This window comes from Somniosus microcephalus, unplaced genomic scaffold (assembly GCF_052327205.1).
Source record: "Somniosus microcephalus isolate GS21.2 unplaced genomic scaffold, FLI_Smic_1.0 unresolved_chr9, whole genome shotgun sequence".
Taxonomy (NCBI): Eukaryota; Metazoa; Chordata; class Chondrichthyes; order Squaliformes; family Somniosidae; genus Somniosus; species Somniosus microcephalus.
In genome coordinates this window covers 6,462,272-6,478,772 of record NW_028225187.1, presented here as the reverse complement: position 1 = coordinate 6,478,772, position 16,501 = coordinate 6,462,272, and the positions used below count along the sequence as shown (strand labels likewise).

The following is a 16,501-nucleotide window of genomic DNA, read 5'->3' as shown; positions in this document are numbered from 1 at the left end:
CACCAATTGGTGAGATTTACTCACACAGTGCAGGCCGAGACTCTGCACTGGGAGCACCCATTGGTGAGATTTACTCACACAGTACAGGCCCAGACTCCGCACTGGGAGCACCCATTGGTGCGATTTTCTCACACTGTGCAGGCCAAGGCTCTGCATTGGGAGCACCCATTGGTGAGATTTACTCACACAGTGCAGGCCGAGACTCTGCACTGGGAGCACCAATTGTTGAGATTTACTCCCGCACACAGTGTAGGCCGAGACTCTGCACTGGGAGCACCAATTGGTGAGATTTACTCACACAGTGCAGGCCGAGACTCTGCACTGGGAGCGTCCATTCGTGAGATTTACTCACACAGTGCAGGCCGAGACTCCGCACTGGGAGCACCCATTGGTGAGATTTTCTCACACAGTGCAGGCCAAAACCTGTCTTATTCCACAGGTAGAGAATATTCTGCAGCGACATATGGAGCAGATGATCACTGATTAATCATAATGTCCTTCACTTGGTTGTACACAGTGTGGCGGTATTATATTTTTTTATTTCGAAATATTTGTTGAGTTTTGATATTAAGTTATGGTATTTTATGAATATGCTATATATCCACAGACACAATATACAGCTGGGTGTGATTCTTGTTCTATCAATGAGCAGTGAGGTTGTCGTGGGTTCATGGAGATGTGTCCTGGTTAGAGTGAGGAGAGGGTGAAATGCACAAGAGGCCAGAGTCGGAGGAACAGAGAGATCTTGGTGGTGGGGGAGTGTAGGGCCGGAGGAGGTTACAGAGACAGGGAGGGCCGAGACAGTGAATGGGGTTTAAACGAGGATGAGTTTTAATTTGGAGTTGCTGGGGGAGTGCAGGGCCGGAGGAGGTTACAGAGACAGGGAGGGCCGAGAGAGTGAATGGGGTTTAAACGAGGATGAGTTTTAATTTGGAGTTGCTGGGTGAGTGTAGGGCCGGAGGAGGTGACAGAGACAGGGAGGGCCGAGACAGTGAATGGGGTTTAAACGAGGATGAGTTTTAATTTGGAGTTGCTGGGGGAGTGTAGGGCCGGAGGAGGTTAGAGACAGGGAGGGCCGAGACAGTGAATGGGGTTTAAACGAGGTGAGAGGTTTAATTTGGAGTTGCTGGGGGAGTGTAAGGCCGGAGGGGGTTACAGAGACAGGGAGGGCCGAGACAGTGAATGGGGTTTAAACGAGGATGAGTTTTAATTTGGAGTTGCTGGGGGAGTGTAGGGCCGCAGGAGGTTACAGAGACAGGGAGGGCCGAGACAGTGAATGGGGTTTAAACGAGGATGAGTTTTAATTTGGAGTTGCTGGGGGAGTGTAGGGCCGGAGGAGGTTACAGAGACAGGGAGGGCCGAGACAGTGAATGGGGTTTAAACGAGGATGAGTTTTAATTTGGAGTTGCTGGGGGAGTGTAGGGCCGGAGGAGGTTACAGAGACAGGGAGGGCCGAGACAGTGAATGGGGTTTAAATGAGGATGAAAATATTAATTTGGAGTTGCTGGGGGAGTGTTTGGCCGGAGGAGGTTACAGAGACAGGGAGGGCCGAGACAGTGAATGGGGTTTAAACGAGGATGAGTTTTAATTTGGAGTTGCTGGAGGAGTGTAGGGCCGGAGGGGGTTAGAGAGACAGGGAGGGCCGAGACAGTGAATGGGGTTTAAACGAGGATGAGTTTTAATTTGGAGTTGCTGGGTGAGTGTAGGGCCGGAGGAGGTTACAGAGACAGGGAGGGTCGAGACACTGAATGGGGTTTAAACGAGGATGAGAGGTTTAATTTGGAGTTGCTGGGGGAGTGTAGGGCCGGAGGAGGTTACAGAGACGGGGAGGGCCGAGACAGTGAATGGGGCTTAAACAAGAATGAGTTTTAATTTGGAGTTGCTGGGGGAGTGTAGTGCCGGAGGAGGTTACAGAGACAGGGAGGGCCGAGACAGTGAATGGGGTTTAAACGAGGATGAGTTTTAATTTGGAGTTGCTGGGGGAGTGTAGGGCCGGAGGAGGTTACAGAGACCGGGAGGGCCGAGACAGTGAATGGGGTTTAAAGGAGGATGAGTTTTAATTTTGAGTTGCTGGGGGAGTGTAGTGCCGGAGGAGGTTACAGAGACAGAGAGGGCCGAGACAGTGAATGGGGTTTAAACGAGGATGAGTTTTAATTTGGAGTTGCTGGGGGAGTGTAGGGCCGGAGGAGGTTACAGAGACAGGGAGGGCCGAGACAGTGAATGGGGTTTAAACGAGGATGAGTTTTAATTTGGAGTTGCTGGGGGAGTGTAGGGCCGGAGGAGGTTACAGAGACAGGGAGGGCCGAGACAGTGAATGGGGTTTAAATGAGGATGAAAATATTAATTTGGAGTTGCTGGGGGAGTGTAGGGCCGGAGGAGGTTACAGAGACAGGGAGGGCCGAGACAGTGAATGGGGTTTAAACGAGGATGAGAGGTTTAATTTGGAGTTGCTGGGGGAGTGTAGGGCCGGAGGAGGTTACAGAGACGGGGAGGGCCGAGACAGTGAATGGGGTTTAAACAAGGATGAGTTTTAATTTGGAGTTGCTGGGGGAGTGTAGTGCCGGAGGAGGTTACAGAGACAGGGAGGGCCGAGATAGTGAATGGGGTTTAAACGAGGATGAGTTTTAATTTGGAGTTGCTGGGGGAGTGTAGGGCTGGAGGAGGTTACAGAGACCGGGAGGGCCGAGACAGTGAATGGGGTTTAAACGAGGATGAGTTTTAATTTGGAGTTGCTGGGGGAGTGTAGGGCCGGAGGAGGTTACAGAGACAGGGAGGGCCGAGACAGTGAATGGGGTTTAAACGAGGATGAGTTTTAATTTGGAGTTGCTGGGGGAGTGTAGGGCCGGAGGAGGTTACAGAGACAGGGAGGGCCGAGACAGTGAATGGGGTTTAAATGAGGATGAAAATATTAATTTGGAGTTGCTGGGGGAGTGTAGGGCCGGAGGAGGTTACAGAGACAGGGAGGGCCGAGACAGTGAATGGGGTTTAAACGAGGATGAGTTTTAATTTGGAGTTGCTGGGTGAGTGTAGGGCCGGCGGAGGTTACAGAGACAGGGAGGGTCGAGACACTGAATGGGGTTTAAACGAGGATGAGAGGTTTAATTTGGAGTTGCTGGGGGAGTGTAGGGCCGGAGGAGGTTACAGAGACGGGGAGGGCCGAGACAGTGAATGGGGTTTAAACAAGGATGAGTTTTAATTTGGAGTTGCTGGGGGAGTGTAGTGCCGGAGGAGGTTACAGAGACAGGGAGGGCCGAGACAGTGAATGGGGTTTAAACGAGGATGAGTTTTAATTTGGAGTTGCTGGGGGAGTGTAGGTCCGGAGGAGGTTACAGAGACCGGGAGGGCCGAGACAGTGAATGGGGTTTAAACGAGGATGAGTTTTAATTTGGAGTTGCTGGGGGAGTGTAGGGCCGGAGGAGGTTACAGAGATCGGGAGGGCCGAGACAGTGAATGGGGTTTAAACGAGGATGAGTTTTAATTTGGAGTTGCTGGGGGAGTGTAGGGCCGGAGGAGGTTACGGAGACGGGGAGGGCCGCGACAGTGAATGGGGTTTAAACGAGGATGAGTTTTAATTTGGAGTTGCTGGGGGAGTGTAGGGCCGGAGGGGGTTAGAGAGACAGGGAGGGCCGAGACAGTGAATGGGGTTTAAACGAGGATGAATTTTAATTTGGAGTTGCTGGTGGAGTGTAGGGCCGGAGGAGGTTACAGAGACAGGGAGGGCCGAGACAGTGAATGGGGTTTAAACGAGGATGAGTTTTAATTTGGAGTTGCTGGGGGAGTGTAGGGCTGGAGAGGGTTACAGAGACAGGGAGGGCCGAGACAGTGAATGGGGTTTAAACGAGGATGAGAGTTTTAATTTGGAGTTGCTGGGGGAGTGTAGGGCTGGAGGAGGTTACAGAGACAGGGAGGGCCGAGACAGTGAATGGGGTTTAAACGAGGATGAGAGTTTAATTTGGAGTTGCTGGGGGAGTGTAGGGCCGGAGGAGGTTACAGAGACAGGGAGGGCCGAGACAGTGCATGGGGTTTAAACGAGGATGAGAGTTTAATTTGGAGTTGCTGGGGGAGTGTAGGGCCGGAGGAGGTTACAGAGACAGGGAGGGCCGAGACAGTGATTGGGGTTTAAACAAGGATGAGTTTTAATTTGGAGTTGCTGGGTGTGGTGATTATTTCCTATGTTTAATAAGAAGTATTGTGATTGTTGAATGGGGTGGTTGTTCTCTGTATTAGTAAGAAGTATTGTAATTGGTTGTTTGTTTCTACCTTGAGATATATGCTGTAAACTCATTGGTAGTGGATGTCAGGTGATTTGTGGTGGCCATCTTAAATTCAGTTCTCTCCAGTCATTGTTGGAGACTGGTGTTGAAAGATGTGCTACTGGGTTTTTAAAGTTAATATAGCCTAGATTAGAAAGGCAAATCTATTCTTTATTTCAATTTATTAACTTTTTATCAGAATGGAGCGATATCTTCAACCAGAACGATTCAATGCTGAGCCTAATTCTGCAGGAGTGGATGATAAATGGAAACATTGGTATTGTACATTTACAAACGTTTTGGGTGTGTTGGAACAAGAGTCTCTGAATAAGCTGAATATGCTGATCAACTACATTGCTCCGGATGTGTATAAGTATATTTTGGACTGTGAAACTTACGAATTGGCTATTTCTGCATTGGAGAAGATTTTTGTTAAACCAAAGAATGAGGTATTTGCACGTTACCTTCTATCTGCCCATAGGCAGCAGGTGGGAGAATCTTTGGATACTTATTTACAAGCACTTCGGCGCCTTAGTGCTAACTGTAATTATAAAGCCGTGATGGCCGAAGAATATAAGGAAGAATCGGTACGGGATGCTTTTATTAATGGACTACTGTCTAGATCAATTCGTCAGCGGTTGTTAGAAAATAAGACTTTGGATCTCAAGAGTGCTTTTGAGCAAGCTTCTGCATTGGATATGGCTCAGAGGTTCGGATTCTTATGCTCTTTCTAATCGGCCTGTGACTATGGTTTCGGCCATTCCGGACGAAAAGGAATTAGGTGGACTTAATGGGAGTGGTTTACTAGATTCTGAAATAGTTTCTACTCCAACAGCTCCACCTTCTACTTCGGCGGCTGTTGCCTCTAGGATTCAGAAGTGTTATTTTTGTGGGGACGTCCGGCATCCTCGTTTGAAGTGTCCTGCCCGGGAGGCTGTATGTAGTAAATGCGGCAAGAGAGGTCATTATGCATGTGTTTGTAAATCATTAGGTTCAATTACCTCCTCTTCTGCGATTATTCAACCTGTAGAGAGGGCGTTTATTGCATCAATTTCTGCTGCATTTGCTCATGGCCTAAACAAAGCTATAGTTACGGCCCAAGTTAATGGGTTAGAAGTGAAGGCTCGCATAGATACGGGCAGTACCGAGAGTTTTATAAGTCTTCAGTTTGTGAAGGAAAAGTGTTTGAAAATCTTGCCTGTTACTTATCAGGTGTGTATGGCTCAGACGACCCTTACTTCACAAGTAGCTGGTTGTTGCCTTGTGAAATTGATTCTTCTAGGTAATACGTATACTGATATACGTCTATCTGTTTTGCCTAATCTTTGTGCGGATATTTTGATTGGTCATGATGTGCTTAAATTACACGAGAGTCTCAGTCTTTCGTTTGGAGGGACTAAGCCACCCTTATCCATTTGTGGATTAACTTCTTTATCCATTTCTCCATTATCACTTTTTTCCAATTTGATGCCGGATTGTAAGCCAATTGCTACCAAGTCAAGAAGGTATAGCAGTCAGGATAGAGAATTTATTAATTCTGAAGTCCAACGTCTTTTATTGGAAGGAATCATTGAACCTAGTTGTTCGCCTTGGCGGGCTCAGGTAGTTGTCACCACTAACGAGAGGCATAAGAAACGAATGGTGATAGACTACTCTCAAACTATTCATAGGTATACTCAATTAGATGCGTACCCTTTGCCTAAGATTGATGAGCTTATCAACAAAGTATCTCAGTATAAGTTTTTAGCACTATTGATTTAAAGAGTGCTTATCATCAGATTCCTATTGTTAAGAGGGATCAACCATATGCAGCCTTTGAGGCTGGTGGAAAGCTGTATCAGTTTTGCCGAATACCATTTGGTGTTACTAATGGTGTTGCTTGTTTTCAACGGGCAATGGATGCTTTTATAAGTGATAACTCTCTCTCTGACACCTTTTCATATTTAGATGATATCACGGTGTGTGGTAAATCAAGGGTGGAGCATGATTCTAATTTAGAAAGATTCCTTCAAGCTGCGGAAAAAGTTGGTTTAACTTTTAATAAAGAGAAGTGTATCTTTTCGACTACTGAGGTAAATCTACTGGGGTATATTATCTCGGGAAATAAGATTAAACCAGATCCAGAACGTCTGCGACCATTGATCGATTTACCTTATCCTACTAATTCTAAGGCTTTGCAACGAGTTGTTGGACTGTTTTCTTACTATTCTAATTGGATTGCAAACTTTTCGCAGAAGATCCGGACCCTTATACGGGTTACGACATATCCTCTATCATGGGAGGCCAGGACATGTTTTGATAAATTTAAAAAGGATATCCTAGGAGCAGTTGTGCATTCTATTGATGAGCAGGTTCCCTTTGTGATTGAGACGGATGCTTCTGATTTTGCAATTGGGGCTACTCTGAACCAAAATGGAAGACCTGTGACCTTTTTCTCACGTACTTTGAACAATAGTGAAAAAAGGCATTCTTCAATAGAGAAAGAGGCATATGCAATAGTAGAAGCACTGCGTAAGTGGAGACATTATTTATCGGGGCGACATTTCACGTTGGTAACCGATCAAAAATCTGTGTCCTTTATGTTTGATGTTAAACATTTTGGAAAGATCAAAAATGATAAAATAATGAGGTGGAGGATTGAGTTGGCATGTTACCATTTTGATATAGTTTATCGTCCGGGGAAGGATAATGTTGCTGCTGATGCACTGTCGAGGGCTTATTGTTCTGTGATTCACGGAGATACGCTTATTAATCTTCACAATGCCTTATGTCATCCTGGGGTTACGAGGATGATACACTTCGTACGCAGTAAGAATTTGCCCTTTTCACTTGAAGACGTCAAGTGGATGACTTCATCATGCTCTGTCTGTGCTCGGTGTAAACCGAATTTTTTTAAGCCTCAACGAGCTCATCTTATAAAGGCTACTTCTCCCTTTGAACGTCTGAGCGTTGATTTTAAGGGGCCTCTTCCTTCAACGACTCAAAATCGATACATATTTACTGTTGTGGATGAGTTTTCAAGGTTTCCTTTTGCTTTTCCTTGCGCAGATGTATCAGCTGCTACAGTTATCAAATGTCTGACTCAACTTTTTGTCATCTTTGGGATGCCTGCGTATATCCATTCGGATCAGGGAAGTTCTTTTATGTCTTCCCAGTTGAAGGAATACCTTCAGAGTCGGGGAATTTCTACTAGTAGAACTACCCCGTATAACCCCCAGGGTAATGGACAGTGCGAACAATACAATGGGGTGATCTGGAAGGCAGTTATGTTGGCTTTGACATCCCAGAACCTTAAGAATACACAGTGGGAAATGGTACTGCCTGATGCCCTGCATTCCATTAGATCATTGCTTTCAACGGCTACTAATGTGACCCCCCATGAAAGGCTCTTTAATTACCCACGGAGATCTACTATGGGATATTCAGTACCTTCATGGCTTACTATGCAGGGACCTGTGCTGCTTCGACGCCATGTTAGATTGTCAAAATATGATCCTTTAGTGGAGGAGGTGGAGCTGTTGGAGGCAAATTCCCAATATGCTCATATTCGATTCCAAGATGGGAAAGAAAGTACTGTTTCAATTAAAGACTTGGCTCCTTGTGGTGGCCAGCCCTCTTCCGAGGATACTAATAATAGTCATGATTCAGATAATGTGGATGTTTTTATAGATACTACGAATATTTCCAATCCTATTGCAGATAATTATACTTCTATTAGTCAGCCTTCGATGGATGTTCATGACCGTCCCAGTTTACTTCCTGATGGGATTTCCAATCCGGAAACCGTTGATAATCGCGATATGGATAGCCTTCCTGCAGAAGATACTTCGGTGTCTCCGGGTGTGGGAGGGCAAGGAATTTCACCAAGGTTAAGAAGGTCGACACGAACAAGATATCCGGTCGACCGATTGAAAATGGACTTTAATGTTTTAAAATTGTTGAAATATTATATTTGTATTTTAGTTGTAAATAAATGAATTATAAATTGTAAAGGTTATTTAGGTTGGAGTATGTTTTAAAAGGAGGGGTGAATGTGGTGATTATTCCTATGTTTAATAAGAAGTATTGTGATTGGTGAATGTGGTGGTTGTTCTGTGTTAGTAAGAAGTATTGTAATTGGTTGTTTGTTTCTACCTTGAGATATATGCTGTAAACTCATTGGTAGTTGATGTCAGGTGATTTGTGGTGGCCATCTTAAATTCAGTTCTCTCCAGTCATGGTTGGAGACTGGGTGTTTAAAAATCCAGTAGCACATCTTTCAAGTTAATAAAGCCTAGATTAGAAAGGCAAATCTATTCTTTATTTCACCCACCCCCACCACTGACCCCCCCCACCCCACTGACCCCGACCCCCCCCACTGACCCTGACACCCCCCCCACTGACCCCCCCACTGACCCCGACACCCCCCCACTGACCCCCCCCACCCCACTGACCCCCCCACCCCACTGATTCAACCCCCCCACCCCACCCCAGTGACCCGAGCCCCCAACCAGACCCCACTGACCAGACCACCCCACCCCACCCCACGGACCCAGCCCCACCACCCCACTGACCAGGCAGCGACGCCTCAGTGACACTGCCACAACCTACTGTCCCAAACCCCCACCCCACCGCACTGACCTGACCCCACCCCCAAAATGTCGAGGAACCAACTAGAGATCAGGCCATCTTAGACTGGGTATTATGTAATGAGAAAGGATTAATTAGCAATCTTGTTGTGCGAGGCCCCTTGCGGCGAAGCGATCATAATATGATCGAATTCTTCATTAAGATGGAGAGTGAAGTATTTGACTCAAAGACTAGGGTCTTGAATTTAAATAAAGGAAACTCCGATAGTATGAGGTGCGAGTTGGCTAAGATGCATTGGGGAACGTTACTTAAAGGGTTGACGGTGGATAGGCAATGGCAAACATTTAAGGATCGCATGGATGAACTACAGAATTTGTTCATCCCTGTTTGACATAAAAATAGAACAAAGAAGGTACTCAACCGTGGCTAAAAAGGGAAATTAGGGATAGCATAAGGTCCAAGGAGTGGACATATAAATTCATCAGAAAAAGCAGCAAACCTGAGGATTGGGAGCAGTTTAAAATTCAGCAAAGGAGGACAAATGCATTAATTCAGAGGGGGAAAATAGAGTATCAGAGTAAGCTTGAAGGGAAAATAAAAACTGACTGTAAAAGCTTCTATAGATATTGTAATGAAATCTGTTTGTCTTGATCCTGTATTCGTTTTGCACTCATGTATATTACCCTCCCCCACTGTGTATAGTTTCACTTCCTCTTTCCCGACTAACCTGGGAGGTTCCAGGTCTTGGCTCTTGGCTCCGCCCCTGACTTCTCTTACAGAAAGATCCCAGGATCTGTATGACTCATTCCTGTGAACCAGTCGGCGTGTTGAGATGTTAGCTCTGATCTTAGTGATTAAAAGCCAACTTGTTTAAGTCTATAACTTCTAGTTTTGTGGTTATTGAAGGCCCATCAGATATGTGAAGAGAAAATGTTTGGTGAAGTCAAGTGTAGGTCCCTTGCAGTCAGAATCAGGGGAATTTATACATAGAAGATAGGAGCAGGAGTAGGCCATTCGGCCCTTCGTGCCTGCTCCGCCATTTAATGAGATCATGGCTGATCCTTTAATTCAGTATCCCGTCCCCGCCTTCTCTCCGTAACCCTTAACCCCTTTTGCCCGTAGAAATATATCTAATTCCCTCTTAAATATATTTAATGAGCTGGCGTACACTGCCCTCTGTGGCAATGAGTTCCACAGGTTCACCACTCTCTGAGTGAAGAAATTCCCCCTCATCTCTGTCCTAAATGGTTTAGCCCTTATCCTTAAATTATGTCCTCTAGTTCTGTTCTCACCCGCCAAGGGAAACATTCCTTCTGCATCCAGTCTGTCTAGACCTGTCAGAATTTTATACACTTCTATGAGGTCCCCTCTCAATCTTCTAAACTCCAGTGTGTACATCCCTAAACTACATAGTCTCTCCTCATAGGTCATTCCCGCCATTCCTGGTATCAGCCTGGTGAATCGCCGCTGCACCCCCTCCATGGCAAGAACATCCTTCCTCAGATGAGGCGACCAAAACTGTACACAGTACTCGAGGTGTGGTCTCACCAGTGCCCTGTACAGCTGCAGCAAGGTATCCCTGTTCCTGTATTCTAACCCTTTTGCTATGAAGGCCAGCATACCGTTTGCCTTCTTGACCGCCTGTTGCACCTGCATGCTCGCCTTCAGTGACTGGTGTACAAGAACACCCAGGTCTCTCTGTACTTCCCCCTCTCCCAATCTATTGCCATTTAAATAATAATTTGCCCTCCCGTTCCTGCACCCAAGGTGGATAACTTCGCACTTGTCCACATTATAGTGCATCTGCCATTTATCCGCCCAATCGCCCAGTCTGTCCAAATCGCTCTGGAGCTTCCTGGTCTCTTCCTCTGAGCCCACCCCCCCTCCTAGTTTAGTGTCGTCTGCAAATTTGGAAATGCTGCATCCGACTCCCTGATCCAGGTCATTAATGTAAATTGTGAACAGCTGGGGGCCCAGGACAGATCCCTGTGGTACCCCACTTGTTACTGCCTGCCATTCAGAAAATGAGCCGTTTATTCCAACTCTCTGTTTTCTATCTGACAGCCAGTTCCCTATCCACGCCAAAACTTTCCCCTTTATCCCATGAGCCTCAATTTTCCATGCTAATCTTTTATGTGGGACCTTATCGAAGGCCTTTTGGAAGTCCAGGTACACCACATCTACTGGCTCTCCCCCATCTATTCTACCAGTTACTCCCTCAAAAAATTCCAATAGATTAGTCAAGCACGATTTACCCTTTGTAAATCCATGTTGACTCTGTCCTATCCTGTCCCCATTTGCTAAGTGCTCCGCTATTTCATCCTTAATGATGGACTCCAGCATTTTGCCCACAACTGATGTAAGGCTTACAGGTCTGTAATTACCTGCTTTTTCCCTACCCCCCTTTTTGAATAGTGGGGTAACGTTAGCTACCCTCCAATCCATCGGCACTGTTCCCGAGTCTAATGAATTCTGAAAAATCATCCTTAGTGCATCCGCTATCTCTAGGGCCACCTCCTTCAGTACCCTAGGATGCATGTTATCAGGCCCTGGGGATTTGTCCACCTTCAATCCCTTTAGCTTCCTTAACACCATATCCTTAGAGATATTGATTTGCGTCAGTTCCTCCTTTGCCAATGTCCCTATTTTTCCCGATATCCCAGGGAGGTTTTTTGTGTCTTCCTTCGTAAAGACTGACCCAAAGTATGCATTTAGTTGATCTGCCATTTCCTTATTTCCCATTATATATTCCCCCGTATCTGACTGCAATGGACCAACTTTGGTTTTCACCAGTCTTTTCCTTTTGATATACTTATAAAAGCTTTTGGAGTTAGTTTTTATATTTTCCGCCAGCTTGTTTTCGTAAGCTATTTTGCCCCTCTTGATTATGCCCTTTGCCCTCCTTTGCTCTATCTTAAACTGGGGAACAAAGAAATGGTGGAGCAATTCAATACATACTTTTGTTCTGTCTTCACAAATAACCTCCCAGAGATGTTGGGAACATAGGTCCTAATGAGAGTGAGGAACTGAATGAAATCAGTATTTGCAGGGAAATGGTGTCAGGGAAATTGACCGGATTGAAGGCCGATAAATCCCTAGGGCCTGAATTTACATCCTAGGGTACTTAAGGAAGTGTCCCTAGAAATAGTAGATGCATTGCTGGTCATCTTCCAAAATTCTATAGACTCTGGAACAGTTCCCATGGATACTAGGGTAACTAATGTAACTCCACTATTCAAAAAAGGTGGTAGAGAGAAGAACGGGGAATTATAGACCATGAAGCCTGACATGGGGAAAATGCTAGAATCCATTACAAAAGATGTAATAGTAGAGCACTTGGAAAACAGTGACAGTATCGGACAAAGTCAACATGGATTTACAAAAGGTAAATCGTGCTTGACTAATCTACTGGAATTTTTTGAGGATGTAACTGGTAGAATAGCTAACGGAGAACCAGTGGATATGGTGTATTTGGACTTTCAGAAGGCTTTTGATAAGGTCCCACATAAGACATTAGCTTGTAAAGTTAAGGGACATGGGATTGGGATAAGGTACTGACTTGGATAGAGAACTGGTTGGCAGAAAGGAAGCAGAGTTCGAATAAACGGGTCTTTTTCCTGAGTGTCAGGCAGTGACTAGTGGGGTACCGCAGGGATTGGTGCTTGGACCCCAGCTGTTCACAATATATATAAATGATCTAGACGAGGGAACTTGATGTAATATCTCCAAGTTTGCAGACGACACAAAGCTGGGTGAGCGTGTGTACCGTGAGGAGGATGCCGAGAAACTACAGTATGATTCGGACAGGTTGTGTGATTGGCCAGATGCATGGCAGATGCAGTATAATGTGGATAAATGCGAGGTTGTCCACTTTGGCAGTAAAAACAGGAAGGTAGATTATTATTTGAACGGCAATAGATTGGGAGAAGGGGAAGTGCAACGAGACCTGGGTGTCCTTGTGCACCAGTCACTGAAGGTAAGCATGCAGGTGCAGCAGGTGATTAAGAAGGCAAATGGTATGTTGGCCTTCGTAGCGAGAGGGTTTGAGTACAGGAACAAGGATGTCTTGCTGCAGTTGTACAGGGCCTTGTTGAGACCACATCTTGAGTATTGTTTGCAGTTTTGTTCGCCTTATCTGAGGAAGGATGTTCTTGCCATGGAAGGAGTGCAGCGAAGATTCACCAGGCTGATACCTGGGATGGCAGGAATGACGTATGAGGAGAGATTGGGATGATTGGGCTTATGTTCGCTAGAATTTTGAAGAATGAATGAGAGGCGATCTCATTGAAACTTATACAATTCTAACAGGACTAGGCAGACTAGATGCATGAAGGATGTTCCCGATGGCGGGAGTCCAGAACCAGGGGTCACAGTCTAAGGATAAGGGGTAAGCCATTTAGGACAGCAATGAGGAGGAATTTATTTACCCAGAGAGTGGTGAACCTGTGGAATTCTCTACCACAAAAGGCAGTTGATGCCAATTCATTAAAGATATTCAAGAAGGAGTTAGATATATTTCTTAAGTCTAAAGGGATCAAGGGATATGTGGAGAAGGCAGGGACAGGGTACTGAATTTGGATGATCAGCCATGATCGCATTGAATGGCGGAGCAGGCTCGAGGGGCCGAATGGCCTACTCCTGCCTTCTATGTTTCGATGTCCGACACCCCACTGAACAAGCTCCACCCCCGACTGATGCAGCCCCACAGCGGCACCCACTGATACAGACTACTCCCCAATGACCCAGCCCGAAATCGAACACCACTGACCCAGCCTACATACCACTGACCCTATGACCTCGCCCACTGCCCCCACCCCACTGACCCAGCCGCCCAACAACACCGACCCAGCCCCATATCCGAATCACAATTTGGAAATCATCCCTCGAACGTGAACCCCAATGTATTTAATAGTTGATCAGAGTTAAAGTCTTCTAGGGCAGGTGGTGGGAAAAACCACGAGGCGGCAATTGTCATTGGCGATATTCACGGATGAGCATTTCACACATTCAGATCACCTTGCTCTGGAATTTTCTTATTTGAAGGGGATAAACCTTGAGCTGAAATAGCTCCTAGAGGAACCTCACTGTAAAGTGTGATGTGCTTATCCTCCAACATCATTATCAGCAATTTCTGGGCTGCAGCTTCCTGCTGCTTGTGTGATATTGAAACCAACCAAACTCAATCTGTGTTTCTGCCACTTACCCGATGTTGTAATCCACTGAGTTCTTCCTCTTAGATTGACCCCACCATGACACCGTCCAGCCCTCCTTCATTGCCTGTTCCAGTCTGTCCCGGGAGAATGTCACAGTTTGTAGAGTTGGTCATCATCCCACGTTCGGAGCATCTCAACGATTGTAGCATTTGGAGCTGTGGATATAAGTTGAAGAAAGTCATGAACAATTCACTTCATGAATTGATACTGAAGGGTCACTGATTTTGAGGAGAGGTTACAGCAAAAACAGACTCAGTACATTCAGAACATGATGTTGGTGAAACCTGAAACTTTGTTAAAGTCCTCAGCAGATTTTCTTTTAATCAATGTTAGACATGGGCGTAATTTTAGTCAGAAAGAAATAATTGCATTTCTATAGCGCCTTTCAGGACCTCAGGGCATTCCAAAGTGCTTTACAGCCAATGAAGTACTTTTGAAGTGTGGTCACTGCTGTAAAGTGGGAAAACTTTAGTCACCTGGTGAAGAACAGGAGCTAGCGAATTGGCACCGATTTTACACCCCGGGCGATGGGTTTGTTTCTCATTTACTATTATTTAACAAGGGGGTAGATCTTGGCTTTATGCGATTGTGTAAAACAGGTCGGTAGCCCGATTTACATCATTCCCAATGTGTATTACCATTGAAGTGACAGGTGATGTTCCCCAGGGCTCAGTTCTGGGGCCTCAACTTTTCACCATATTTATTAATGTCTTGGATGAAGGAAGAGAGAGTTTTATATCCAAACTCAGGGATGACCCTCTGCTCAGGGGACAGTAAGTAGTGTGGACTGGAGCACGTGGCTGTAAAGGGACATCGAGAGAGTAATTGAGTGGAAACACTGCGGCAAATGGAGTTGAACGTGGGCAAGTCTCAGGTCACCCACTTTGGACCCAGCAAAGATAAATCAGAGTATTTTCTAAATGGCGAGAAAGTAGGAACTGTCAGAGGAGCAAAGAGATTTGAGAGTCCAAGTACATAAATGATTAAATGCCAGTACACAGGTACAAAAAACAATTTAAAAATCTAATGGAGTGTTGATCTCAGTGGGGCAGGTGCACCAATCTTGGTGCGGGTTATGATGCAGCCGGCAGAGTCCTGGATGAGTTTGTTTGTGGAAAGTGGAAGATGGGAGGCCGACCAGGAGAATATTGGAACCATCGGGATCAGAGGTAACAAAAGACAGGTGATGGTTTCAGCAGCAGAATAGCAGAGGTGGAGAAGGGCAATATCACGGAGGTGGAATTAAGCTATCTTGGTGATGGAGGGGATGTGGGTGGAAATCTCAGCTCAGTCAAGTAGGATGCGATCAGTCTGGTTCAGCCCGAGACAGAGGCCAGGGAGGGACTGGAATCCATGGCGAGGGGATGGAGCTTGTGGCGGGTGGGGGTAGGGGTGAAGACAAAGTTTTCCAATGTTTAATTGGAGGAAATTGTGTCTAATCCTGGATTGAGTGTTCAACAGGCAGTCTGATAACACGGAGGCTTTGGGTCGAGGGAGAGGGTGGTGGTTAGGTAGAGCTGGATGTCATCAGTGTCCACGTGGAACCTGATGTATTGTAGCATGCAGCTGAGAAAGAGGAGGGAGCCCAGGATAGATCCTTGGGGATTCCAGGGGTAATGGTGCGGAGCAGGAATGAGAGGCAAGAGGGCTGGAACAGGGCCGGATGCTCAAAAGGGGGAGAAGCCGGCGCGGACACGATGGGCCGAAGGGCCTCTATCCATGCTGTATTACTCTATGACTCTATGACTCTAAGTTGCCAGAGGAGTTGGGAGCCAGACCAATGTGTGATTTAGAGGTAGGGGCTACACCACCACTGCGGCGGATTGAGCGGGCTGAATGGTGGAAGGTAGCGCCAGGCAGGGGAGCTTCATTGAGGGGAAAGGTGTCATCACCCCTCAGACAGGCCTCCGTCAAGGCCATGAGCACGATGATCATCCACAATAATGGCCGGTATTTTCCGATGCCTACAGGTGAGTACGTGCTGTGTCCACACCCGTAGGAACATTGGAAATGACAGTTTCAGGAATGCGAAGTGCATCCACTGAAAACTGGCATTTCCGATCAGTCAAGAACGGTCTTAACAGATGGAACACCTGCCCTGGAGAAAGGCCTCTGCAGGGGGAGAGTTCCGTTTCCTGCAGAACCTCCGCCTACAGAAAACCCTTAGAAATATGTTACCTGATTTTACCAGGTGGGAGCCTTGCTTTTACCAGCAGAAGTGTTGAAAAAAAGTTTTTAAAAAATTTCCCATTTATAATTTCAAAATACTTTTAAAATCGGTTACTTTATTTTTAGCCTGTAAAAAACTTTAATTATATTTTTTCAAAAAATATAACTTTTTAAAAATGTAATTTAATGTAATGTTTACTGATTTTAAATGCGTGATGTTTTTTACATGTATTTAATGTTTTAGTGTGTTGTTGGGGTGATCGCCATTCATATATTTGACGGGTCTATCTTGTCAAG

General features: G+C 45.9%; 1 protein-coding gene across 1 annotated transcript in view; it reads right to left on the bottom strand.

Annotated features, from left to right (window-relative positions):
* Positions 1–16,098, bottom strand: part of LOC147084472 (NACHT, LRR and PYD domains-containing protein 12-like) — a 69,493-nt gene extending 53,395 nt beyond the window's left edge. The window contains exon 1 of the mRNA XM_085979488.1: positions 14,026–16,098. The gene's annotated coding sequence lies outside the window, so the exon portion shown is untranslated. The remainder of the gene's footprint in view (positions 1–14,025) is intronic.
* Between the last annotated feature and the right edge of the window lie 403 nt (positions 16,099–16,501).